General features: G+C 45.3%; 1 long non-coding RNA gene across 1 annotated transcript; it reads left to right on the top strand.

Moving 5' to 3' along the window:
* Positions 1-16605: 16605 nt before the first annotated feature.
* Positions 16606-24076, top strand: LOC113945966. The gene is made up of 2 exons (XR_003527242.1): positions 16606-16848; positions 23781-24076. It is a non-coding gene; the product is annotated as an uncharacterized LOC113945966 (long non-coding RNA).
* The last annotated feature ends 2710 nt before the right edge of the window (positions 24077-26786 follow it).

Genomic DNA, 26786 nt, shown 5'->3' on the forward strand with positions numbered 1-26786 from the left:
AGATTTCAAGGCACATTTCAAGCTGTGGTTGGATGTCAGTTTGAAGCTGCCTCGCACGGCTTGGCAAGAAGGAGAGCAGAGGGAAACGGCTTCCAAGAGGGAGAAAGGGAGGATCTAAAAATAAACCCGTGCTGGAGTGCCTGCCTCTGGTTTTGAACCTGGCAGTTCACTACTGGCACCACCCCACCCCACCAATCCCAAACGGGCCCAGAGACTCAGAGAGAGGGACAGGAACAACGGGAATGCACAGCCCGGGGCTGGCTCTGGGCTCTGCACTGAGTTTAACAAACCCCAGCGGAACAAAAGCCTTCCTGATTAGGGGAAAACAGGCTCAGGAGGATATGGAATTGCAAGCTGGACAAGGAAGGAAGGTGAGACACACTGCACAGTTTGTTAAGCTGAACAGACACTTTGGGTTTAGTACTGAATTCGGTGATGACACAAGAGCAGGAATTCCATGGCCACATTTCACAAACTAAGAGAAGGGAGTTGAAACAACACGGTTTTAAAATGTTTCTTTTTTTTTTTTCCCGTCATTCATTTTCTTCCATTCACCCTGTGGGACTTTATTTCTACATAAAACAATGCTAAATAAATCGATGTGTCTTCAGAAGACCTCAGTGTGCTGAACCCACTATGGGACTGAAGCCACGAGAGGAACAAGTGAGAGCTGCAAACCCAGCCCTGGCCTCCTCTGGGACCTCCCCCCAGCACACCCCTCCTGCTCACTAATTACTTCACCTCCCTCTTTTCTCTCTCCTTTTCCTTATGTACTTAAACAAATTTCAAAAGTAATTGCATGAAGAATCTCCTGGTTCACCAGGAACTAATAAGTGCATGTAACTGCTATTACAAAACTCAAATCAAAGGCACTCAATATTGCCATTGCAAAGTAATTAAGGCAGGAAAACCATCGGCAACTTGAAGGGCTCTTTCATTATAAGGAGAATGCAATTATTTTGCTGCCATGTCCCCTTATTCCTTTAGCCTGACATGCAGAACAGACACACCAAGGAGGCTGATTTCTCTCCGAGCACATTCCAGCGCTCCGCTCGCCGATGGAAATCCTCCTTCACACACAACTGAGCCACTGATGGTCAACGTTCCCCGCACTGTCAGGGCTTAACACCCGGCTCTGGAGCTGAAACCTGAACTGAGCAGGGACCTGAGACCCTCCAGCTCTCACTGAACAGCAAATCAAAGTCCAAACAGTTCAAAGGGAGCACACCTGGCTTGAGGCATGGAAGGTGTCCTTGTCCATGGCAGGGGGTTGGAACTACATGAGCTCTGAGGTCCCTCCCAACCCAAACCGTTCTGGGATTCTGTGATTTGAGGGAAAAACTCAGATGGCATTATTCCCTTTATCTGATTTTTTACTAAGGGCATGATGTCTTCACAACAATAAGTGTGCACCTGCAATAGAGCTGCTTACAGTGAGGACACACTGGAATAATGTAATCCCAGGAATTCTTTCTGAAACCACATGTTGCCAGGTAGTAAATCACTATTTCTCTTTTTAAACCTAATTCTGAACATATTTTCAAGACAGTAACATGTGAAAATGGAATTTGTCATTTCTGGATGTATTTTAGGCTCTTGCCTTGTCACAGCTCCCAAGCCAGGCAGTATCCATTGTACTGATAACCTTCAAAAGAAAACCAGGACATCAATAACTCAGGAAGCCACCCAAATGTTTCTGTAGGAGCAAGTGAGAACCCAGTGCTGGGGTCTCTGAACAAACCAATGAGCTGCCTTTTAAACGATTCCAAAAGCTGGGATCTCAGGGCTCACGAGCCCACCCAGAGCAGGCCTTGCACTACAGGCAGGTTCAGCCTGCAGCTCCCAAGTGGATGTAGCCTGGTGGCAGTTCCAGACTCTCCTGCATATCCTTGCCTTGCCTGGAGAGGCTCCGTGTCCTTCCCAGGTGCCTGGTGCAGCCTGGTGCATGGGGAGCTCAACCAACCCTTGGGAAATTCCAGGCTGGAACAGCCCATTTCCGACAGTCATCCCAAGGTTTTCTTGACCCTGGTCCTCTCTGAGGCATCCTGGCAGAAAGGGTGGGAATTCCAGGGGCACCATCACAGGGAGGAGCAGACGGCCAAAACATGGCAGGTGCCAAACCCAAAGCCAGCCATGGAATAACTCCATGCAAAATATCTGCTGGCACACACGACTGGCAGGCAACCAGCCACAGAGAGCTCTGCTCAACACAGTCAAAGGAGTTTTGTTCTGAGGAAAAGAAGGATTGCAGTATTCCCATCGCCCTCGGAACTGCAATGTGCAGCTGGATTTAATGAAGGGTTAGGCAGGAGGGACTCGTTCAGACCTGCAGGGAAGGAGGCAAAAGTTTTTAAAGTTCCCCCCAGTAAGTGTCAGATGTGAAGGAAAAAAATTTCCTGTCATACTGGTTGTTAAACAGAACTCAGAAAGGTGTCTGGCTAACAAGGACAAAATGACAGCATAATTAAGGACACTAATTGAAGAGAAATTGAGAAGTTAAATGAAGATGGAAACACAAGGTAATTTATTTTTCATTACAGAAAGGATAATCCTCCTTGATTTCCAATTGCAGTGAACTTCCCAGAGCAGTTTGCAGGAAGCACCAGGAACCAGAGCCCCGTAAATGAGGCTGATTTTGGCTGAACTCCAACAGTTGCTGTTCACCTGTTAGTGCTGAAGTTGCAGCTAAAATATTCTCATCTTTACAATAATAAATATTTGGAGTTGTATTGCTGTTACCTGGATCTTCCACAGAGGAACCCAGCACACTCCAGAATTTCCTGAGCTCATTAATTAGGGAAGAGCTTGGGTTTTTTCCTTCCTTTCTTTGGTACCAACAGAAGTTCCTGACTGACAGCACGGAATGTTATTGTCCCATAACATGTCCATCACCTTGCCCAGGACTGGTGTGCAACTGGGACAGCACAGAGACACAGCCAGGCCAGGCTGCAACAACTGTGTCATCGGTGACATTTCAAAATGCCACCACACTGCCCCCGAGCTGAGGGCTCACAGCACCAGTGCCAAGGGTGGGGAAGTCTTACAAGACAAAACCAAAGTGACTCGATCAGACAGTGAGATCCAGCTGAGATTCAGTGGTGAGTAATGGACCTGCAGAGGTTTATGAGCCTTGAACTCAGAGCAACACAAAGGTACAATGTCAACAGCAACATGGGCACAGCTGAGGAGAGCACCCTTCTGCCAGGGAAATAAAACCATCGCTTCTCTGGCTGCAGGCAAAGGCAGCAGCAGATAATCCCAAAAGCAACAAGTGCCCCTTCCCTTGAGTGGCTCCAAACTATTCCACTAAATAATGCCTTTTCTCTATGAGTAATGTTTGGCAATTCGTGGGAGAGAAAAATAGGCGTGATGCTTTTTGAGTTGAGTGCAGCACACACACAAAGTGATATGGAGACATTTCAGCAGAAATAGGAACATCTTGCAGGAGAAAATGGGTTTATTTACAAATACATAAAAACTATATTTAAAGCAATTAGGGAAGCAGAACAAGCAGTAAAAAAATTACAGTGGAATATTTTGCTACAAGAAGGTGTATATGGAAGGCTGTGGAACATCAACAGGTCCATCATTCTTTCCAAATGGAATCCTTCCCCAGGCTGCAGCTTGGTTCAGAATTACTTATCTTCTATTTAACCCTGACCAGGGCACTGCCCATCCCCCTGGGCTGGCAGGGCTGAGGCCACATCTCGAGGGCTCTTTCCAGTTCTGGGCCCCTCACAACACACTGAGGGGCTGGAGTGTGTGCAGGGAAGGGAACGGAGCTGGGAAGGGGCTGGAGCAGCAGGAGCAGCTGAGGGAACTGGGGGGGCTCAGCCTGGAGAAAAGGAGGCTCAGGGGGGACCTTCTGGCTCTGCAACCCCCTGACAGGAGGGGGGAGCCGGGGGGGGTCGGGCTCTGCTCCCAGGGAACAAGGGACAGGAGGAGAGGGAACGGCCTCAGGCTGTGCCAGGGGAGGGTCAGGTGGGACATCAGGAGGAATTTCTCCCTGGAAAGGGTGGTCAGGCACTGGAAGGGGCTGCCCAGGGAGGTTTGGAGTCCTGGAGGTGCCCAAGGAAGGACTGGCCATGGCACTCAGTGCTCTGGGCTGGGGACAAGGTGGGCATCAGGCACAGGGGGGATCCATGGGCTGGGGGGGCTTTTCCAACTTCAGTGATCCTGGGATTCTGTAACCTGAGATCAAAGCAAACTTTTGCAAACTTTTAAAAGTGCTTATTTTGCTTTTAAAGGGCAGGCACCGAGCGGGGTTCTCCTCTAACAAATTCCAGGCGTGGTTTGCACTCCCTGCCTTCGGCTCGATTGCTCAAACTGTTTGAAATCAAGTTAAACAGCGAGAAGAACAGAGTCACATTTGAATCTGAGCAGGTTAAAAACCAGAAAACAAATATTCTCCGTGAGTACCAACCCTCGCTGTGCACGCTGGGGCTCTGAGCACACATGTATAATGAGGAGTCACTGCACAACTCCCAGTGCATCTTAATACCCCCCAAATCCAAGCTGAATACTGAAAGGGACGAGGATTGCTTGGAATGCAGCTCAAGGTGTGCTTCTACCTGGCACAGCAGCACACCAAAGGAAAAAAGCATCACCAAAGGAAAAATGATACCAGTGGGTGGTATCATTTTATGACAGAGGGAAATAAATTTGCCTCAGGTATGACTGACACCTCTGGAAACTGAGTTAGTTTTGTTTCCAATCAGCACGTCAAAATACATCTGGGTGTTTCTATTCATATCAGCACCACAATCAAAAGGCTACAAAACACCTCCGTCCTACTACACCTTTTGAAGTCATCTCTTCATTTTGCATTAGGACTCTCCTGATCTTGAAACACTCAACATTGAATAAAATTTAATCCAAAAGCCAGGGTCTGTTTTCCTCATCATCTTTGTAGTATTTCATGAAAACACAAATGCCCTGAGTTGGAAGGGACATTAACACTCATCTCATTCCACCCCCTGCGATGGGCAGAGAACCTTCCACTAGAAGGTCACTGGGCCACTTGTGGCACTATTTCAGGGGTGACAAAGCAGTTTTTAAATACTGTATTATCTTACAAGTATTGATTATTAAAAAAATCTGTTCTCTCTTAAAACATCATGCACTTTTTGAGCTGCTTACTTGCAGAAAGTCACTTCCAGCCCCAGCAGCCTCTGGAAGCACTGCTGGATACATCCACACTGGAATTTGAGCAGCAGGGAGTGGGGAAGGTGCATGAAGGTCACCAGCATGATTTGATACCTGTGTCCTGGTTTCACAAGTTGTCAAATGTATCATGAAAATGCCCCGTGGAGGTTCACAAAGAGGTCCAAGCAGACAAGAGCTGTCTCCTCAACACACCCAGTTCAGGAGCTGCTCAGAAGTTTCACCTCCCATTTCTGAGGCTCCTGATGTTTATGGTTTATGCAGCTGGCCATTGATCAATATTGATGGAACCCAACCCTCTGGTTCAAAGGTTTAATTACCAGCACCAGATTTATGGCTTCTTCAAAACATCTTCAATAATCTGTCATCTAAACTACAATGGGAAATTAATTTTGCCATCCATTTCCCTGGGTTTTAATTGAGCATTCTGAAAATGGCTGCAGTGATTCAGGGTCCTCCTGCACAGCCCTGGCCACATACACTATCAACACCACAATAAACATGTTTTTCTGCCTCAAAGCCATTTATTAGAAGAAATTTTCTTCTGGGAGCAATGGCATAAAGTCACAGACAGGGGGTGAGTGACTGCTCCTCCACTTTAGGTGGGATTGGTGCTAAATACACTTAATAGCTCATGCAATTACTGGTTAATTCCAGACATTAAGGATGCTTAAATTAAATGTCATTTATTCACAAAGAATAAAAGCAAGAGGAGACCAAGGAAAAACCAGGACCTTTTGCAGCATCAGTTGGATTCACACAGATCCAGCCTCCACCAGCACACGGCCACTCATGTGAGGGATGAGTGTTCCAGAGGTGTCAGGAGCTCTGTCTGCCAGGCAGAGCCTTCACACTCCACCACCCAGGTTTATCTTGCCATTTAACTGATCCAGTGGCCATGTGATGGCCCCACATGGTCATCTGTGGGCCCAAATCCCTCACCTGCCAATACAATTTCTTGCCTGTACCTGAACACCAGGACTCTGGAGTAACACATGGCTCTCAGTCCTTTCACTCCCCATAAATAACTGACTTCAGTGATGGCTGTCAGGGCAGCACAACCCTCTGTTCACAGCGCTTGGGAACGTGTGCTGGGGCACTTCCAACGGCCTGACAGCCCAGGCTGGCTCCAGTGACACGTTAATGGTTTGTTACCTGGTCACATCGCTCACAGAGAAACCTTCCATGGCCAGGAAGGGCCCTGGGGGGATAACGGGCTGGGCAGCAGAGCAGCAGGGCCAGAAAAACGTGCAGAGTTTAGGCAGTGCCAGCTGATCACAATGTCCCAAACCTCACCAACGCCAAGTGCTGAGTGTGTATGAGCACAGCACAAGTGCAGTCAGGTAGAACAGCCCTTGCTCTCCAGGAGAGCAGGAAAGCGGGTCCCGGAGATTTCCAGCAGCCCCAGCTCTCTGAGCTGTGAGTTCCTGGCATGTTGGGACTGTGCTTTCCAAGAGCTCCCACCAGACCAGCTGCTCAGAGCAAACTCCTCAGCTCCTGTCTGGGAGAATCAAGTCAAAAATCAGTTCTAAAATTGAGCCAGTGAGTGCATTTCATCAGCTGCCAGGGAGGGCAGAGAGAAACATCAGGCACAGAGATGTGAAAAACCCAGAGGAACGTCCTGATGATGATGATGAACACGGGATTAATGGAACAGAAATAAGGGTTTCCTTTAGCCAACCACCACTTCATCCTCACAAGTCAAACACAACAATGTAAAATAAAAATTATCTGGCATTTCCACATGCTATTTTAACCCATCTCATCATCACAAACTACACTGTATCCATAGATAGAACAAGGTGGTGAATAGAAGACATCTGGTACAACCTTGAGCCACTGGAATGTTGGGAAAAGTCTCCAAAGCTGCTCTCCATTAGCACTGAATTTGTCCTGAATAACATATTCTTAAGGAAAAAAATACTTTTTTCCTTCAGAAGCTGAGGACACAGTGAGATTTCTGAAGACATCAGATAATGTGCAACTGCAGCAGAGTACTTTGAATTACATCGAGATTTAGTCTAGAGCTGTTAGTTCCATAATAAGGGATATCAAAAGAGAATAAAAGACCATGTTGCCTATGTTTAATTAACCTGCTCTAAGCATCAACTGATGCTTGGGAATAAAGCCAAAAAATTTGTAGAAATGCAGAAAATTAAACAACATATTCTCCCTCATTGGAATGAGAGCAGGTGAGGTCATCAGCCTTCTTTTGCAGTGGCAGCACTTGGAGCAAACTGGTAATGGCCAGAATATCAAAAGTCTAATTGCAATCAAACAGAGCAAACCTGGGAACAGTGCAAGAGCTGTTCCTGTTGTGCTGCATTCTAGAGCACAAGAGCTGCTGTCACACAGGTTGGCACTGAAATCAGCCATTTCTCTGTGCTTGCTGTGAAAAATAATGATCTGTTGATCTGGGTTTGTCATTCAAACTGTGTAACCCACTAAGTCAGCATCTGTCTCTTTACTGGATCTTCCTCTGTGGTGTTTATCAACTGTCAAAACTCAACAGAAACAAAAATACAGGAGCAAAACTTCTAGAAATGCTTTGAAAATTCCATTTGTCAAAAGGCCCTGACAATAATGACCATCAGAGTTCAAAAACTCACCCACAATGAGGTTATGACCATGTTCTACACAAAAAAGTATGAATCCATCCCCCTCCCAAAGGGGAAAGTTTCCCAAGTGATTCCCTGTCAGTGGATATTTTACCTCACCTGACCTAAAAACTTTTCCATAAACACAGTGAAAAATGTACTTAAATGGCAAACATGAGAGTCTGAGATTTGAAAGTCAAGAAAATCATATTTTAAAGGAAAGGATCCAAGATTCCTCTGGCAAAACTGGGAAGACGAGGCAGAGGAGAGTGGTGGTCCTGTGCCTGGGATGGAGGGAGGCAGAACAAGGTGCCTGTGGCTTTGGCTGGGCAAGGCAAGGACTTTGCTTTGCTTTACTCAGGATTTTACCTGAACTGTGCTGGAATTATTGAACAGTTCCCTGAAGAGAGGGCCTGGATGAGATTGACTTTTTTCTGGGATTTCAGCTCTCCTAAGTGGGAGAAGAGGAATCTCTCAAGTGCCTTTACACTCACCAGATCCACAAAGCCAAGAGGGTCCAGTTGCATCAGCGGGAATTAAGTTATCACAACTTCCCAAAGCCAGCCAAAATGAAGGCTCTAAACTGCAAGATATTTGAGGGCAACAATTTCTGCAGATGTGAAAGAAGAAAGAACTGAACTGCATCACAACAGGATAACAAAGCATTCCATCTAAGCTGCCAGATGTGCCTGTGAGGATTTTAACGGGGATTCTGCCCCCTCTCCTGCCATGTGGCTGCACCGTCTCCATCAGGGAGTTAACAAGTTTTCCACGCTCCAGCTGGAGAGCGCCGGGATGCTGTGCCAGCCCCTCCTGCTCGCAGCAATCCTCTGTGCTCCCTCCCTCCCTCCCTCCCGGCTCCAGGGACTGCGGCGCTGGGAGCCAGGGCTGGCACGGCCCTCAATGCTCCCTCTGTGCCCAGCTGAGCACCCGACAGCCCTCAGGCTCCAACGGGGAAAGAGCCAAAGGGAAGGGACGGTTTCACCCCTGTGCCCTTCAGCAGAGCCAAAGGGAAAGGAGGGTTTCATCCCTGTGCCCTCCAGAAGAGGCACACGGGGCTCTGGCTCCCCAGGCCTGGGCATGGATGAACAGCTCAGGCAGCTCTTGCCCAGCAGCACTGATGCCTGGACCATTCCCAACAATCCACTAGTTAAAAATATCCTGCCTTTATGCAAACATCTAATTATTGATTGTCTTGATTTGGTCATGTGTTAATCATTAAAATCATTCAAAAGGCACAGACCCATTTATTTAGTGCGAACTCAGAGTTACTGCGAGAAAATGAAATTAGTCATTTTATTAATACATTTATCCTCATCTTTCTAGTAACACTCTGGGAAGGCTTATCTAAGAGATGAGAGCTCAAACTCTGAAGGGCACAGCAGGGTTTTTTAAAAAAGACAGATATGCCAAGTAAATATGATTATTGCTGCCACAACTGAGTAATTCACCAAAAGCTGCTGAAGAAAGCCCGTGTACTAATAATGCAAAACAAACACATGTACAAACACTCACACAAGCAATATTTCCAAGCACTGTTGTGCTTGTCAGAGGATGAATTGCCATGTTCCAATCACATAATACAGCAACAAAAGATTGTACATCCTTCTCAGAAGGAAAGAATTAGCTACTACTGACTGCAGTGGTAACTGATCCCAGAAATCATTATTAACTTCAGCAGTGTTTGCACACACAAACAGTCTCTGTAACACTGCTCCAGTCCAGCTTCCAAACTCTGGGAAGCAGACAGCAAGTACTCCAGCTGGTCCAAGCACTGCCTGTCCAAAATCCTGCCCATCTGCAGGCAGGAGCCTCTTCTCTCCAACCCTGCTCCTTTTCTCCTCTTTCTACAAAGAACAAAGGTTCCAGAGAAGCTGAAAAAAACAAGGGGGAACAAAAATCCACCCTCTTTCCCATGGAAGGTTGGACATTGTGTAAGTAAACATTTCTTTCTTTGTGTACTGAAACTGTTTGTATCTCCTAATAATGGGCTAAACTTTCATTGGGTGAAACCACAACCAGTTCCTCAGGACACAACAATAACTTTATTATTAGCTTTTAGATGTATCAGGCACCCACTGTTCCTGTTGTCTGTGAGCAGGGAAGGACTGTACAACCTGCACTGAAAATCCCAAACCACACCACTGGTATCACTGGGTACGTGGGATTTTGCTGCAGGTATGAATAAGTCATAATTAAGCAATAATTTTTCCAGGTTATGCATCCCAAGTGTATGATTCTCTTTAGATTCACCTGACAAACCAGTATATGTGTGCTTTGTACTTCAGGGATTGTACATCAGCACTTGTCTACCCCAAATCACTGGGATTTCTCACCTACTTACAATTTAGTTGGTCTGTAACTACTTTAATGAGTCAGATCTGATGTTTCCTCACTGCAAAACACACGTGCAGCAGACTGAACCTGAACCCAAAAGTTTCAGTTCTATGGATGCCTAAAGCAAGTTTTATTTAACCACATTACACATCATTCCTTTAAAGCACAGCCCTCAGTGTAACTGGGTGCTGGCCCCATCAGGATTCTGAGGTGTTACAGTTGTAACTAAGGAAAGCTGGTTTAAAAAAAAAAAAAAGCCAACAATAACAAAAATCACATTAAAGAGGAAAAAATAAGGTCTACTAAGCCATAACTATGGTAGGAAGGAAGTTAATAAACCTGCCAATAAAACTGGCAGCCACACAAAAACCCCGAATCTGCTCTTAATTGAACAGAAAATATTAAGTTTTCTATAGAATTTTTAACAGCTTAACAACAGGCTCTGATACAGTTACATACTTGCTCCATAATGAGGTTGGGAAGCCCTGGAGGAAGGTCCCTCTTCTGTGCCAGGTTCTATTATGTCCTTACAAAGCTCTGCTATCGATTTTGCAGCCCCAGTCACCTCTCAGAGTTTTTAAAAGGTTATTCACAAACACCTGCATAAAAATAAGGAGACCCACGGGGCAGCAGGTTCCCACAGCAACCCCAATCCATGTGTGTGTAATCATGGAATGGTTTGGGTGGGAAGGGACATTAAAGCCCAGCCAGTCCCAACCCTGCCATGGGCAGGGACACCTCCCACTAGCCCAGGTTGTTCCAACCTGGCCTTGGACACTTCCAGGGATGGGCAACCTGTGCCAGGGCCTCCCCACCCTCACAGCCAAGAATCCCTTCCCAATATCCCACCTAAATCTACTCCCCTGCAGTTTGAATCCACCTCAGTGTGGGACAGCCCAGTTCCTGATGCCTCAGGCACAGCATCTCCAAACCAACCCCCACAGGGGCAAACCGTGGCCAGGGAAAGGAAAAACAAAGAGACTGAAATAAAAGTGGTTCCAGGTTGGGGGAGAGGGGGCAAACCCAGATCTGACAGGGGATATTTTGGGCTCTGGTTCTCCCAGAGCAGAAGCACAGCAGCTCGGGGATGGGGACCACGAATCTCACACCCCCACACGAGGCAGGCTGGGTTTGTCACCAGCTTTTATCCCACACTGAACTTCCAATTTGTTGAAGTGTCAATCCATGGCTCTGCTGGAAACCAGGGAGGTGAGATTATTGGAGCAATTAGCACCCAGAATGAATTGCTGCCTTTGGGAAATGTGCAAAAAAATAACAAAATATAACCCTTTTCATTGCTCAGCAAAAACATGGATTAGAAGCTTTAAATATCAGTGACAGGTCATCCCTGAGACACGAAGGGAATGCATGCAAGTCTTGAATGTTTTAAATAGTCAGGGAAGTAATACAAGTGTGGGAGGTATTCTCTTGGGGTTTATCTTGCTGAAGTTTTCCTTGCCCCCATCAGATTTGCCATTTTTATCCTTTAGTGTTCAGAAAACATGACAAATTTGGACATAAGTCCCTTCCAGCTTGGTACCTGCAGAGGATCTAACAAGTTTCTGGCAAATCTCTTGGTTTATAAAGCACAAAAACTGAGACATGTTACTGTACATTAAGACCAGACTAAGCCTCTCACCTATTTCAGTACTTTTTGCCCATATTTTCATGTTTGGTGCTTAATAGAAGAGAGAGGAGAGGTTGGACTGGCCAGTGATGGTAAAAAAACCGACTGTCCTTATTGGGAATGGATTACATTTCCATGGAATACAAACCTGGGGAATTTAATTAACAAAGAGTAGGGTATGTTGGCCTCGATCCAGCACAGGGTATCCATAAATCCAGATTAACTCCCTGCATTAAGGACAGAGGACTGGACTGTGCCCTCACCTGCTGCTGCAAGCAGCCAATAACCTGGTCCTGGACTCCCAGTCTCCAAAACAGCCTCACACATCATGGCTCAGAATATTCCCAGGATTACCAAAGTCATGCCCCACCAATGCTCCTTGGAATTTTAGGACATTTCTGTAACTTGATGCAGTCAAGCCCCATTGCTGTGCAGATATTCCAGGCACCATGATCCAAGTCCTGCAGGCTCCATTAAATCCCATGGTTTAAAACAGGCAAGCCCTGTGTGCTCTGGCTTTGCTTCCAAAGAACTGAACACTGGCAGGATCAGCTCAAGGCCTCCTTCACCTACTTCCCCAAAACTGCCTGACCCTCACACCATCAGTGTGTTTGTGACAGCACCGGTCTCCTCCGGGGTTACACTGGGGATGGATCTCTCTCCTCAGCCCACGTGTGCCGTGAGTTCCTCTGGAGCAGTTCCTCTCTGAGGTGTGTTGGGTGGGGAAAGAGAAAACCAGGAGCTGTGGAGCACCAACAAACCTTGGGAATGAGCCCACCACAGGTGTTTGCCTTGATTCCCACATGGAGACATCCTCACCAGCCCCACAGCTACCTGGAGATGCTCCCACCCCTCTCCCAGCTCCGTGGGAACTCTGGGATGTAACCTACGGCAGGAAAACTGTCTCTGTGCTCCTGTTCAAGCGGGTGGCCGAGGTCGGGGAGAGCTCCTTTATCCCTGAGATCCTGGTGTTCCTCACACACACAGAGCCCAACCAATGTGTTTTTCCAGCCTCCTGCTTGGAGGCCCCGCAAGGCAACACGGCACAGAATAAAATCCTCCTAATTAGAGCCAACTCCTGAGGAAGTGCAGCCCTCGCTGCTGCCTTGCTCAAGGTCATTTGCTAAGTGGCTGGTGAACAAACAGATCTGCTTGCTTTCAGCACAGGGAGGAATTAAAATCCGATTTAACTCCAGCACCAACCCCGGTATTTGACACTGTCAAAACAATTTTCTGTTGGAAAGCAACAGCACACTATGAGTGAGGCAGCAAAGGAAAACTGGCAGTGAAATGAGGCTTTTTAATGTCATTTTGCTCTTAAAATTAGATGATTTTCTAAGAAATAGGTTGATCAAGAATATGGATTACGGAAACTGTTACTTCCAAATCCAGTATTTGTGGTTCTACTGGATTACTGGCTTGGATTCTCAGTTGAAATTAATAACTGAACTAAGGTTTTTCTTAGGTATATTCTTCATATTAAACATGCAGTGCCCAAAATCCCTTAAACACACTCTACTTTTCCCCTTCTCATTGAGCTGGTCCATAACAAGGTGCACAGACTGGTGAACAGGTAGAACAGGATCAGTATTTCCACAATTTAACACTGTTCAATAATTTACAATTTAATACTGTTCAATAAAAATAATCACCTGTAATCATCCATCATCTTGTCCTAAAGATCATTCAGAAATTTTTCTAACAAATTACTTTTCACATTAATTGCAGTACCAATAGTATGTTAAGTGCTCACGTGGTAAATGGGGATTAATTCCAGGATTTGGGCTGAAGGGCTGTGCTGGGACAGGTCCCAAAGGTGCAGGAACACGAGCTCTGCAGCACCATGGACAGCCCATGGACCATAAATACGGTTCCCAATGCTCCAGGGAACATGGGATGGCAGGGGAATAAAACAGTCCAAATTTGAGGGAGATGAAAAGTACATTAAAGGCACTTTCTCAACTGCTGCCCTTGTCCAAGGGCTTCTGTTCTGCAGCTCTTTGACACCTGAACCTTCCCCACGTCCTGCTGAGCTCAGCCCACACCTCAGCCAGCCCTGAACATCCCACTCTTTGAAAAATGTCTCTGCTGTGCCCACTGGAATTCAAATTATTCCCGTCAGCGCTTAGAAACCACTGTTCCTGTAACTTCCTGTGACAGATAAAAATTGGGCACATTCTAACAAGGTCTGTGAGCCATTCCAGATGGCACTGGAGTCCTTTTCCCAGGATACAAACCACTCCCATCGCAGGAGTCAGAGGACTCAGGGAAGTTTAACATGACAAGGGGTCAGTGACACAGCCCTGCATGTAAATATGTAGGAAAAGAACAGAATCAGAGACAGACAAATGGAGGAAAGCTCTTCCAAATACCTGGCAATGATAATAAGTAGTTTAAACCTTTCCTTTTGGAAAAGGATTTTACAGTTCCTTTCTCGATTTTACAATTCCTTTCTCTTTTCCATTAACAATATCAATCCCTGACCTTTATTCAATGAAGTTATGGGAAGATCTTCTTTCTCTGCAATGAGATGACTTTCTCCATTAAATCATTTATAAGAGGAATATTAAATAGAACCCCTGTCACAAAAAAAGGGAAAATGAGAAAGACATTTTCTCATTTTTAGTGCACTGGTAGTGGAAAAAAAAATGTTAAAACCAGAGATGCAGACGAGTCAGAATGGTTCATTCCATGAAACAATTCCAGATCATCTGTATTAGAGCTGAAAAACTCCACATCCTAAAGGGATCTTCTCATCCCTCACTCCTGTGAGGGCCCCAGCAGCAGCAGGGATGTGCCTCTGTGTGCCCAGCACACAGCCAAGCACATTCAGCACCTGAATGCTCAGGCAACACATCCAGAAAATTACATATAATCTAATGAGGGATAAATGCTATGCTTCAGTGCTCAGCAGTCGCACACAGTTGTACGTTTGGGGTGTTTTTCCAACATCAACCTTTCAATAACTTTGCACCCAGTGGAACAGGCAGCAGCTGCCAATGTGCTGAGTCAGGAAGGGAACAGCAAGTCAACAAGTGACATGAGAATTGTCATACTGGCAATTAAATCCACACTGAAACCTGCAGGAAGCCCTCGGTGCAAGGAACTGTCTTGATTTTTCTAAGTGACCATAAATGTCTTATTTCAAAATGAAATTATTCTGACAGTAATTCTGCACCTTAATGTGATAACCCCAGGTTGGTATGTGGGAGTCACACGCAGGGGAGGCTCACACAGTACTGGGAGAAAGGGTAATTCCATCCCAGGAAAATCAGTGGAACTGACTGAACAGGTTGTTCCACATGTTGGTTACCCCATCTACCATATTTTCTTTACAGAATATGAACATCTCAGAGAGTAAAGAACACAAGATTTAAGCATCCAATACTTGTGCTGGAAATATTACACTGTTTATCTTCGGGCTCCATCAGCCTCTGCAAACTCAAGACAAGTAAATAGTCCCAGGAATAGGCACAGCCTCAGTTCTATTACCCTTTCCCAGGATCAATGAGCTCCAAGGCACACATTTACCCACAGACATGAGGAGCAGCAGCCCTGCCTGCAGTGCCACTGCTCAGGGCTAACAGAGACCTGACAGGAAGGGGTGGCACAGACTGAAAATGCTGCTCCACAGCTGTTTCATTTGTTTCCATTTCCAAGTAATAATACAAGATCAAATTCTGTATTAGTTTAGCTACTAGAACAGGTGGCATAAGGAGAAAAACAATTTAAGATCTTATCTGTATGAATATTTGGTCCCGTTGTGCAATATTCTTCACTTTGTACCACCAAAATGGAGAATTAACAGATTCTGAATAACTCATGCTCGTTTATCAGCTGGATTCCTGTGCCCTGCACTCTGCACAGAACAGAGCACACCCTTGGACAGACACAATTGCTGTGACACTGTCACCTCAGGCCCCTGCCCTTGTCACAGGGTAAGGCCTGACCCAGAGCCCTGAACGTGCCTCAGTCCATGGTGTCCATCCCTGGCTTTCCAACCCCCCCTGACTGCTTTCATGGCAGTCAGAGAAGAGACATGTCCAGAGGAGCCCCCTCAGCACAGCCCCCCACCAGCTCTGGTGGGCACAGCTCAGGGGAGCTGCTTTGTCCAGTTGGATGGATATGGGCAAATAGAGCTTTTGTATCATTATCACAGAACCCTCAGGGTTGGAAGAGACCTTCAAGATTATCGAGACCAAGCATCAAACCAGCAGCACCATCATCACCCCTAAGCCATGGCCCCAAATGCCACATCCAGACACTCCTTGAACATTTCCAGGGACTCCATCACCTCCCTGGGCACCTCATTCCAGTGCCTGCCCACTCAGTGCAGTTGCCAACAGACACTACCTCTAATTCATGTTGGGTTTTGGGTTCTTCTCTGGCCATGATTTTTCTTTCCAACTCTAACATTTTGCTGCTTTCAATCCACAGAGTGAGAATTCTTTTCTCTTGACCTCGATTAGCACCAATGAACTTCAATTATTCAACCTCTAACAAGCAGCTCTGGAAGCCACAAGAATTTTGGAGTCCCTGTGTGAGAATCAACCCAAACTTTAGGGCAGTGACTCCTGGACATCCAGCAGCACTGGCCATGATAACTGAGTTTTACCTGATCCTGGTGTAACAAGATGCAAGACTGAATTAAGTAGTTTGATCTTTGGCCCTTTATCACGGTGCCAGTGAAACCCTTTTCTTGCCTATGAATAGCAGAGATAACATTTGCAGCAAAGCAGCTTGGATTAGACAGGAAGAACTAAGACCAGAAACAACTACTTAGGAGATAAGAAATTAAAACACTTAATTGCTGCAAGGAAATACACAAAAGCAAACAGAGCTCCATAAAAAAATTCATTATATTCCTCCTGCCACAGGGGACAAGCCAAAGGCTGCAGAGACACCAAACATAAAACAAACTGTGCTCCTAAAACGAGATGAGGACTGATTCTGTACATGCACACAGCAACTCAGCACTCAGATGGATTACAAGGAACACAGGACATGCAATCCTTGTCCCTGCTCATTGTTTGCTGCTCCCATCTGCTTGGACCCAGCTGGAATGTGCTGCTGTGCATCACACAAACCCCTCTGCTCCGGGGCTCCCTGATCACTGCCATGAAGGTGAGTAATGAACAGGCTGATGTTAGATCTGGTGCCAGGATTTCCTACACAAAGCATTCCAGAGCCATTTCTGCAGGACTGCAAGGGTTGGAGATAAAGGAAATGCCTAAAACAAAAATCAAGCCCAAACCCTGCTGTCCCAAAGTGCTGCTGGGGCTGTTCCGTCCTTGAACAGCAAAACCCAAATGAAACCCAACAGTTAATTCTCATTTCTCTCCAGGAGAAATAGGAAGCATCACAAGACAGAGGAATGGGCACAGAATCTGCTGGCTCACTCTGCTCCCTGCTATTACACTCAATTAGTTGGGATTTTAATAGCAGACACAACTCACCACAAATAATAGTTACATCACTTATTAAAGGGAAAGTCATCTGTATTATCTCCAGTACAAGTGCACAGAGGATGTGGGTGAGGGTATTTATTAATTTCTTTGACTCTTTGGGATGAGCCACATGATGTAGAATTCCTGGATATTGCAGCCAGGTGTGTCTGTTATCTACATGGAGCTAAACCAAACTCTGTAACTTAAACTGGCACCAGAGCCTTGTAACAGGGTACAAACAGTTGTCAGTCACTATCAGAAATAAATTAACGTTTCCTCTCAACATTGTCACAACCTACTTCTGTCTCCCATGGTTTATGCTCTTGCCAACTGATTATTCTTTTATTACCCCATTTGAGATTATGAAAGTCAGCTATTCCATATATAATGAGAGGAAACTCAAGTCCAAAGTTAAATGATGAACAACAGCTTACATTACCTAAAGAGGTGTTTTCAAGCCCTTGATTTTCTATTTCTTTACTGGTAATTTTTGATCCATACAATGTGGCAGTTTTCCAACAGGACACAAACAAAGCAATTATTTCACCCAGCAAAAGGTAAAGGCTTTTGTGACACTGAGGTCACACACCATTATCACCACAGCTTTCTCTGGGCTTAAAATTATCAATGTTTAGTTTCATCAAGGAACGGGTCAGGCCAAACACAGAGAAGTTGGCAGCAGTATGACCAGACATTCTACACAGCTCTGCTGGGAGTGTTTCACTGGAACAGGGATTAATCAGTATAACTGGGTAACAAGAACACAACAAAAAGGTAAATGAGGACGAAATAATAAAAAAACAGATACAGAATAGCTGGACTACGTAATGACAAGGTATTTAACTAATCACAAATCTCATAGTTCTCCTCTAAACTGTTGAGTGGTGTCCCAGCCCTGCTGAAATTCTTCCAAGATTCCTTAAGAACAAACCTGTTTACAGTAATAAGGGTCAGCAGAGCTTATTAAACCATTCTGTGCAGATTCCCTTTATCAATCCCCAGCCCCTGCACGAGGCAGTGGCACAGTAACATCCCAGCAAGATTGACTGGGAACAGGCTCTGCCACTCTCCCCACATCTGCCTCCCGTTCTCCAGGTGGCACAAGAAACCCTGGAGTGCTTTCCAACACTTCTGTGGCAGGAAAACAATTCCCAGGCCAGATGTTCTCCTGCACCTTTCTCTCCTCACTACAAGGTTAATTAGCATCTATATATTCATAGGAAAAAACTTTACTTTCTAAAACATGTTGTATTGCAGTAGTTTACAAAACAAGAGTTAGCTAAGAATTTTTGGGCAGCTGTTACTTGTTTATTATTAACTTATTAACAATTCAGGAATTCTGAATGTCCTCTTGCCTCTCCTGCCCTCCATCCCACTGTTCCAGACAGGCTTTAAAAGATTCCCTTTTCAAATGCTGCAAGAAGGATGGGAGAGGGAATCTCTCACAACAGGAGTTTTAAGGGTTAAAGGCAGAAAATATCAAAACATCCAAACCATTCTAGGAGAAACATTTACAGATCCTCAGCATCGAAGAGGGACAATAAAAGTTTTATAAGGCTGCAATAAAACGAGGCCAGCAGCTAATGCTGAAAATTGGCATTTTCCCAAGTGCCAAAAGCAGATCAATAAATAACCCCCTCAAAGTGAAGCCAGAAGGCTGAGCAGGGGGTTCTCAGGCCCCTGCAGCCAGGGAAGGACAGCAGAGGCACTGCACTGGGGAGCACTGGGAGATGGGGGGTTCTGCACACCCAGGAGGAGCAGCTGCCTTTGCTGCCACTGGAGGTGACAGGCAGGTCCCCACCCTGGCTCCCAGGAGGGCATCCATGGGGGGAAGGGGGGAAGAGCTCCAAGCTGCTGGAGGCTGGGAAGGTGTTTGGAGACACAGCCAGAGGTGCTGCCCTGTCCTGAATTCCTCAGGCACCCTCTGTGGGAGCTGCTGCTGAGACATCAGCAGGGGATCTCCCACCTCCATCCAGCTCCGAACAGGCAGGGAAGCACAGAAGGGCACTGAGCAGGATGGGATAAACAACTGGGACAAGACTGTCCAAAGTCAGCCTTGGGCTTCACAGATGAGGCAAAAGCAGCAACAGCTTCCCATCTCAGAATTCATACAGGAAAAGGAAAGCTGGAAGACCTGCTCTAGAATGGGCCTTATTAGAAGAGACATGTATGGGAAGACTAAGTTAGGGAAGCAGATTTGAAGGATTTCTGGTACATGGGATGATTCCCAACAAACCCACAGAGAAGTAGGAAAACAGACTTGGAGCAACCTGGTGGAAGGTGTCCCTGCCCATGGCAGGAGACGGAATGAGATGAGCTTCAAGGTCCCTTCCAGCCCAAACCATTCTGGGATTCTAGGATTCATCGGCCAGACTTTTCACTAGCAGAATTCCAAGGCTTACAGCTCAAACCAAATCCTGAAACAGCCACCAGCACAGTGCAAGGGGGTGTCTGTAGTGTCAAAATTCCACTGTCCTGGACTCTGAGCATCTCAAACCAAGCCTGGAGCACAGCAAGCTCAGTCTGTGACTGCCCTGTTCAGTACTGAGGGGGAGGATCAGCAGTGATTCCAGGATGGATCAAAGCCATTTGGCCCAGCATGGGATGATCCTCTCTCTCTCTCCTACACTCCCTGCCAGGCTCACTAATTAGTTTTTTGAATGACCCAAGTGTTTTTGTCACATCCACCTTAACTACTAAGCCATTCCACACTTTTTAATTATCTGGAACAAAATAAAACAAAAATCAAGTGAATTACCCTGAAATACTCTGTGAAAACACAGAATAAATTTGCATACTAAGGGAAGAAAGTTGCATATCATGTAGTGACCATGAGGTCCTTGAAAAGACATCAACGAGAAAGGAAATAAACTGTTTATTGGAATAACAAGTTCTTTAAAATGGACACAAACAAGAACAGATGGATGCTAAGCAGGGAATAAAGAGGCAACTTTAGCAATGTGGGGATAGGAGGTTTTAAAATTATTTCTCTTTGGAAGACTAAAGGATTAATATTGTCTCTGAACATATTTGTGAGGTTCTGGAATAACCCAGAAGTCAGATATATCAGAGTAATGTACCATTTCCTGTGTTACCAGAAGGTGGGACAGTACCAAGTTTCAATTTAAGTCTCTGATTTCTCATGTCACAACTCAACCAAAAGCCTTGTAAGACTTAGAAGCCTCTAAATGTGTGGTGAGGGGTCTGTGATTTCCATACCAGCAAGAAAAAATCATCATCCTGTGTCAGAGAAAGGTCAATATTGCATAATTCATCAGCAAACAGACTCAGAACTTTTTGTACAAGTGGTCTTAAAGTGGTTTAATCTTGAGTCTCTCTCTTAAAAAATATAAAGTAAATACAAAGTCCAGACACAAACCCCAGTAATGAACAGCAGACCAGGCTGAACAGGAAGGTAGAAGCAAAGCAGGAATAAAATCCGATTTTCCTCAGACACTCTATCAGCATTACACTAACTACCTGTCTCCACCAGAAAAGCCAAATACTGTTTGCTGGAGCCCTCACAAAAGCACTGAGGTCAGGGCTGTGACCTGGACTGTGATGACCAGCTGACCTGCCCTGCCTGACCACGGCAGCTGCATCATTACTGGGCAAAGCAGAGCTGAGCCCTGGACACCATGACAGGCAAGGAGAGCAAGCTCATAAAGGTCACTCAGTCATTAAAAACAAGGGACCCAAAAGCTTATACCGAGGTGCAGGAGTGGCCTCCTGTGACACAGAGCAGGAAGAAAAGGACATTGTGAAGATGGAACACAAACCACCCACTTTAATTTCGTTGCTTTGTGGGTTTTCGTTTAAGGCCCAATGTTATCTTAATGTGCTTCCTGGCTCCCCATAATTAAATTCACTAATCCCCAGTCTTAAGGCATCAGCAAGTTGAGCTAATTTAAAGTCAGTACCTGAGCCTACATCCGTTTGTTGGGGCTTTTTTCCCTTTAGCAAACAAGCAAAATTATCGAACCCTTTCCATGACAAGCAGGGATTTTTGTCTGCAATTTTAATGGCTCCTTCTTCACTGTCCTCATTCTGTACTTTAGGGGTTATAAAGGAGCCTTAAGACAGTTATTCCTATAGATGTAGATATATCTGGATATCTAACTAAGGTACAGAAAATATCTCACAATATCCCCACTGCACAGCTGCTTGATACTCCCAAGCTGCCCTTTATGCTGCATTTGCAAACTCACCTATTTGTTTAAAATCTCTTATTTCTTATTTGCTCTGGGGAGGGGGATTCCTGAAGGCAACACCTGAAAACTCAGTGTGTCAGTCATCCCTTCTCCCAGCGCAGCAGGACCAGTTCCCATCCATCTGCACACTGCAGACAAACACAATTATAGATAAAGATCTCCCGGAAACATGACTAGCTGCAAAAATAAATTTACCTCCTTATCTGCAAAGGAATCACCTCAGTTTCTCCATCACTCCAAAATAATGTCCCTCAGTCACCTCTTGAATTACACAGAGAGCATTTCTCAAGTATTTCCAGCTTCCTCGGGCCTTTTCCATCAGCAGTGTCGACCATCTTAGGGCCCAATTTTACCTTGGGTATTTGTCCTCTACTTCCAATTCCTTTCTGTGGTTCCAGCTAACTCAGTACCATTTGCTTCCTTTCCCAAACCATTCCACAGGATTTCCTGAGCCACCCTGAGCTGCAGCACCACCAGGCACAGGTGGGCAGAGCCTCTGCAGTGGCATCCCCCCAAATAACATGGTCCTGGAAGGTCTGGCTTTCCTGCAGACTGGCAGAACGTTCTTAGACATGACCTGTAAGGTTGAGCCTCGGTATTTCTGAAATCTCTAAGCTCATCCCAAAATGTCAGTGACAACTGCTTAGCTAAAACTGGCATTAAACCCGATCTTATTTCACACCACTCCTCATTGATCTTCACAGCTTAGGATTTCCTGGTAAAGCTCTGAAGTAATGTCCCACCTCCCAGGGGATTTCTCCTTGTGAGACCCCCAGGATGCTCCAGGTAACCCAGCTTTGTCCAGTGACAGCTCAGCTCTGTGCACCTGAACAGACCTCTCCACTCAGTGAGGAGAACCACACTGGGAGTTTGGAATTACTGCATTTAAGGAAACAAAATCTTAGTACATCAGAAGGATGGTCAGGATTTTGTGGAAGTTTCTCTCTTATTCCCCAAATTGGCCCTTTCTACCTCTCCCACCAGTGAGACAACAGGTCAATTCTTTCAACTGGGAAGGAAAGCTCTCAAAGCCACGTAATACCCAATATCTATTGAAATGAGAGTTACCAGCAATAAATAACATCAAAATATCTATAATGGAACATCTACAATGGTATTCCAAATGAATATTGGAGAGGATTAGCAGATATGGATGAAAAGACAGACACTTTCACCATTTATTGCTGCAGGAACAGCTCTGGCTCCAGAGTGCCCCTCCCTGCTGGTTTTTGTTAGAGCCAAGCCCACAGGTGATGGATGTGTCTGGATGGACCCAAATGATGGATTACGGATGGAGACACCCACAGCAGTGTATATACATTACAATCAGACCTACAGCCTCATCACTATCTTAATTAACATCTCCTCTGAGCAGAATGAAATGCTAACTCCAGAGGTCTGCTCCTGGTTCCCTGGAGGAGTGGGAATGCTGCTGTTTCCTTCCGTGGGGGCAGGATCACTCCCTCCTTACTGCACCAGCCCATTCCAAAATGCAGGACCCCATTTTTTCCTGCCACAGCCAGGGACTCGCAGGGCTGAGCACAGGCAGAGCTCATCCATCTCTACAGGATGGTTCTGCTTGTTAAGCTCGGGCTCAGCCCACCACCTTCTCCTTTCCTTTTTTTAACATTAATTAAGCTTTGAAAAAGGCAGTTAGGATAAGAAATTGCAGAAAAATGATGGTCATTTTATTGTTTGTTCCCTAATTGCACACATAATGAGGCAAATTTAAAGTAGTGCACCTCAGAAGTTGCATTTTAATGATGCTGTTCCTGTGGTCTGAGTGCTAATGCCCTCGTTTTTATCACCAATTGCTGCTCTAGTGACTGCTCAAAAAAATGGCTTGTTAAGGAATGCTTAGAAGGCATTGTAATTATAGACTGCACATATTCAGGTTACAGTTAAAGAAGCCAAGAATTTAGATTATGAAAATATATTTGCTGTGTATTACAGTTTCCTGGTTATAGTCTCTCACTGCTGTCCAAGGCACAAAGTCTTGGCCAAACCCCTTGTTAACACAAGCTGATGTTTTCCATTTAAATAACGAGGATGATCCAACAGAAAGTGATGCTCTGCTGTTTTTCCAACTTGAGATGCATCTGCCTGTCTTTAACAGATGAAATACCTGCCCCATCCTCCCACCACTAAACACACAGAGATGAATTTAATGTCATTTTAAAAATAGGGTTTCAACTATAGATTTATCTGTATTGGAATCTTCGTTTCCAACAGCTGCCAACAGGAAACAGGTTCCCAAATTCCCTCATGTTGCTTCAGGGCCAGGTTGGACAGGGCTTAGAACAACCTGGTCTAGTGGAAGGTGTCCCTCCCCATGGCATGAGGTGGCACTGGATGGGCTTTAAGGTCCTTCCAACCCATCCTCTGATTCTCTTCACAGACCCATCATCCTACACCACCCCTTTCCAAGAGGGATCTCCCCCTCCTCTGCACCGGGACAGACAGGCAGGTCTGGAAAAGCCACACAGGACTTGCACCCTCCCCCTGCAACATGGTGGGAACAAAAGCAGAGGCTCTGGAAGGCAAATCACCAGATTTTGAGCTCGGCCATCAGAGGAGTGAGGAACCCTCACTCACCACAGAATTATCAATGGACCGAGGGACAGTGGAACAATTCATGGTTCCAGCCTGACTTGGAAATTATGAATAAAACCCCTCCCTCTTAGGTGAAAACTTTTCAAGAGCCACAAGTCCTTTTTTTGAACATCCTTTTCTATCTACCCACCTCTGCTGTGCTGGACAAATATACATTTAACCTAATAAAATCTGCAGAAACTACTCCTAGGAAATATTCCCTGAAGGCCTGAAACATTTATAACTAGAGAGAGTTTGTAAAAAAACAATGAAGAGCCATTACTTGTAGTGGGATATCATCCTCCAAACTGCATCCTGAGCTATTTCCTCAGGCCCCACAGAACATCTCATTTGCTCAGGCAGGCACAGATCTTTCCAGAGACCCTGAAACACTTGGCATTTTGTGTTCTCAGTCTAAAACTGCCTGCAAGGTATTTCTGCTAAGGATGTTCAGTTGCTGCAAGGAAATGAGAAACCAGTGCTTAATTTAAGTGTTCTAACAAGTTCCTTCTTCCAGTTCAGCTCCTGCCCCATCCCTGACCACCCCAAAAGGTCATGTACCTTGCTCAGCTAACAAGCCTGAGAGCTCCAAGCAGGAAACTGTAAAATCATAAACAATAATTTACCTCTCCTTCATGCTAAACTTCAGTGGGTTATAATTTGGTTTTCTCAATAGAAGATCTCAGCAGGAGACAGCTAATGACTTTTTCCACCTTAAAATAAGCTGTTCCACACTGTGCTCACTTAGCTTTGTGTGGGAAGCCTGAAGTCAGGTAAAATAAGCCTCTTATGCTACAAAAGAGGGGGGAAAAAAAGACTATTTCAAACCTAAAATTAGTCATATGGTTTAATAGCAAATTTCAGTGTGTACCATCAGGTTTTTTCCCCTGCTTAACCAGCACTGGGAGCACATCACCATGAAGGGGGGACAGGGAATTGAGCCCTCAGCAAGCAAGGGAAACAATTCTAATAAGTAACTGAAATACAAAATGCAACAGCTCACCCACAGTGGTTGTACATGTTTGTCACTGCAGAGAACACTTCCTTTGGTTTGACACTGCTGGAGTCTCCCTCACTTAACACTGAGCTTCCCCAATCCCAAATTTAATTCTCTCTATGTCCAGCCACACTGCTTCACAGCAGGGAGCCAGGTGAGCAGGAAATGTTACAGGATTAACTGGCAACTTTTCAATAGAGAGAAAAAAATCAAGTGGCTCTGAATACTGAGAAAAATTCCCACAAATCCATTGTTAGGAATCGTTCTCCAAGGTCAGTCGTTTCCTTGCAGGTTCAGACTATCGAAAGCTGGAGGTGGTTTTGTGTGAGTTATGGGCAATAACACCTCCAGGAAGAAGAATGTTTGTGCCTGGTTTATTTTCCCTCCTCGTGCAGAGAGGGATGGAGTGAGACAGCCACAGCATGGAAAAGGAGAAAGGCTGGGATGAGCCTGGCAAGCAAACAGCAAGTCACAGAGGGAGAAAGTCCCACAGAATTTGTCATTAAAACTGGCCACAGTCCCCAGGACAAAGGATTTATATTGCACAGAATTCAACACAGCAAATACACCTTTTTCCAGGACTTTTTTCCTGGGAATCTGCTACACTGGATAACTTTCAAACACTAGACACATCTTCACCTAAAAATCAAATCCTTTCCATTTTCTGATTTTTTTTAAAGGCGAAAAGGAGTGAAAAAGAAAGGCAAGGGAGTGTGTTATGGCAATAAAGTAAAACTGGACTGTAAGATTCAGTGGCTGAAGTGGTCAAGAATGAATGCTAAAAGATGTTTGGGTTTTTTTTTAATCCTATATCAAAGCATATTTTAGTAATGAATATTTTTTGTACAGAAAACTGTACAAAGAAGACATTGCTGATAACCAAGAGCCCTTACAATCCTGTTCAACATGCTGCTGAAAACCCAAGGACAGACACTGAAAGCCAGAAAACACGTCTGTGTGTTCAAGTCTTCCTCTCAGAGGAGACCACAAAGGTGCCTAAAACTTCCTGAGACAGAGGTACAGATCTATTAATAGCAACACAATCCTTCTGTCGACGAGGCTGTTCATTAATGTGTCAGAAAACATTCAACCCACCAGCCTCAAACTTGATGTTTTATTGCAGGTGGAAAGCTAAAAATAATTTTTCATGCTTTAACACAGAGTTTGTCACCAACATTCCCATTTCCAGCACCAGGAGGTGACAGCAGACGGTGACACTGCTGATTCTGCAGTGGTTACACAGCCAGGGAGCAGGTAAGGAGCTTGTATGCCATATTTGACTGCCCAGCTCTGCCCCCTCACACCCTACCAGGACTGGAAGTTTGGCTGCTCCAATAAGGAAAGCTTTCTGGAGATCTCCATGGGTCAATGGCACTGCAGGAAGCATGGCTGTGTCTGTCCCTGGCACAGACAAACACACCGGATGAGTGCAGGACAAGAGCATCCACCCCAGGAATTCAGAGCTGCTCATTCCCCGAAATGGTGGGAAGCAGTTCACCCTCTGCCCACAAACAAAGAGGTAATTTAAAATAGCTTCAGGTTGCCAGTTCATTCCAAGAGAAAATATGCTTCAAAATTAACATCATCCTGCCCAAAGACATTTTCCAAGTCTCATGCCCAGGTCTGGAAGTGGACACCTGGGAACTGCCACAGCAGGTGGGGGAAAAGGCTACAAATCCAGTGACCAGCACAAATCCAAAAATCGATCTGTTTGACTCTTTGAAAGCTCCCTCAATGCAAATGAAGACCTTTCTTCTTCCCTTCTGTTTCCCATCTACCAGCAAGTTACTAATCCATTTCATACTACAAATAAAA

This window comes from Corapipo altera, unplaced genomic scaffold (assembly GCF_003945725.1).
Source record: "Corapipo altera isolate COAL_440 unplaced genomic scaffold, ASM394572v1 55, whole genome shotgun sequence".
NCBI classification, from domain to species: Eukaryota; Metazoa; Chordata; class Aves; order Passeriformes; family Pipridae; genus Corapipo; species Corapipo altera.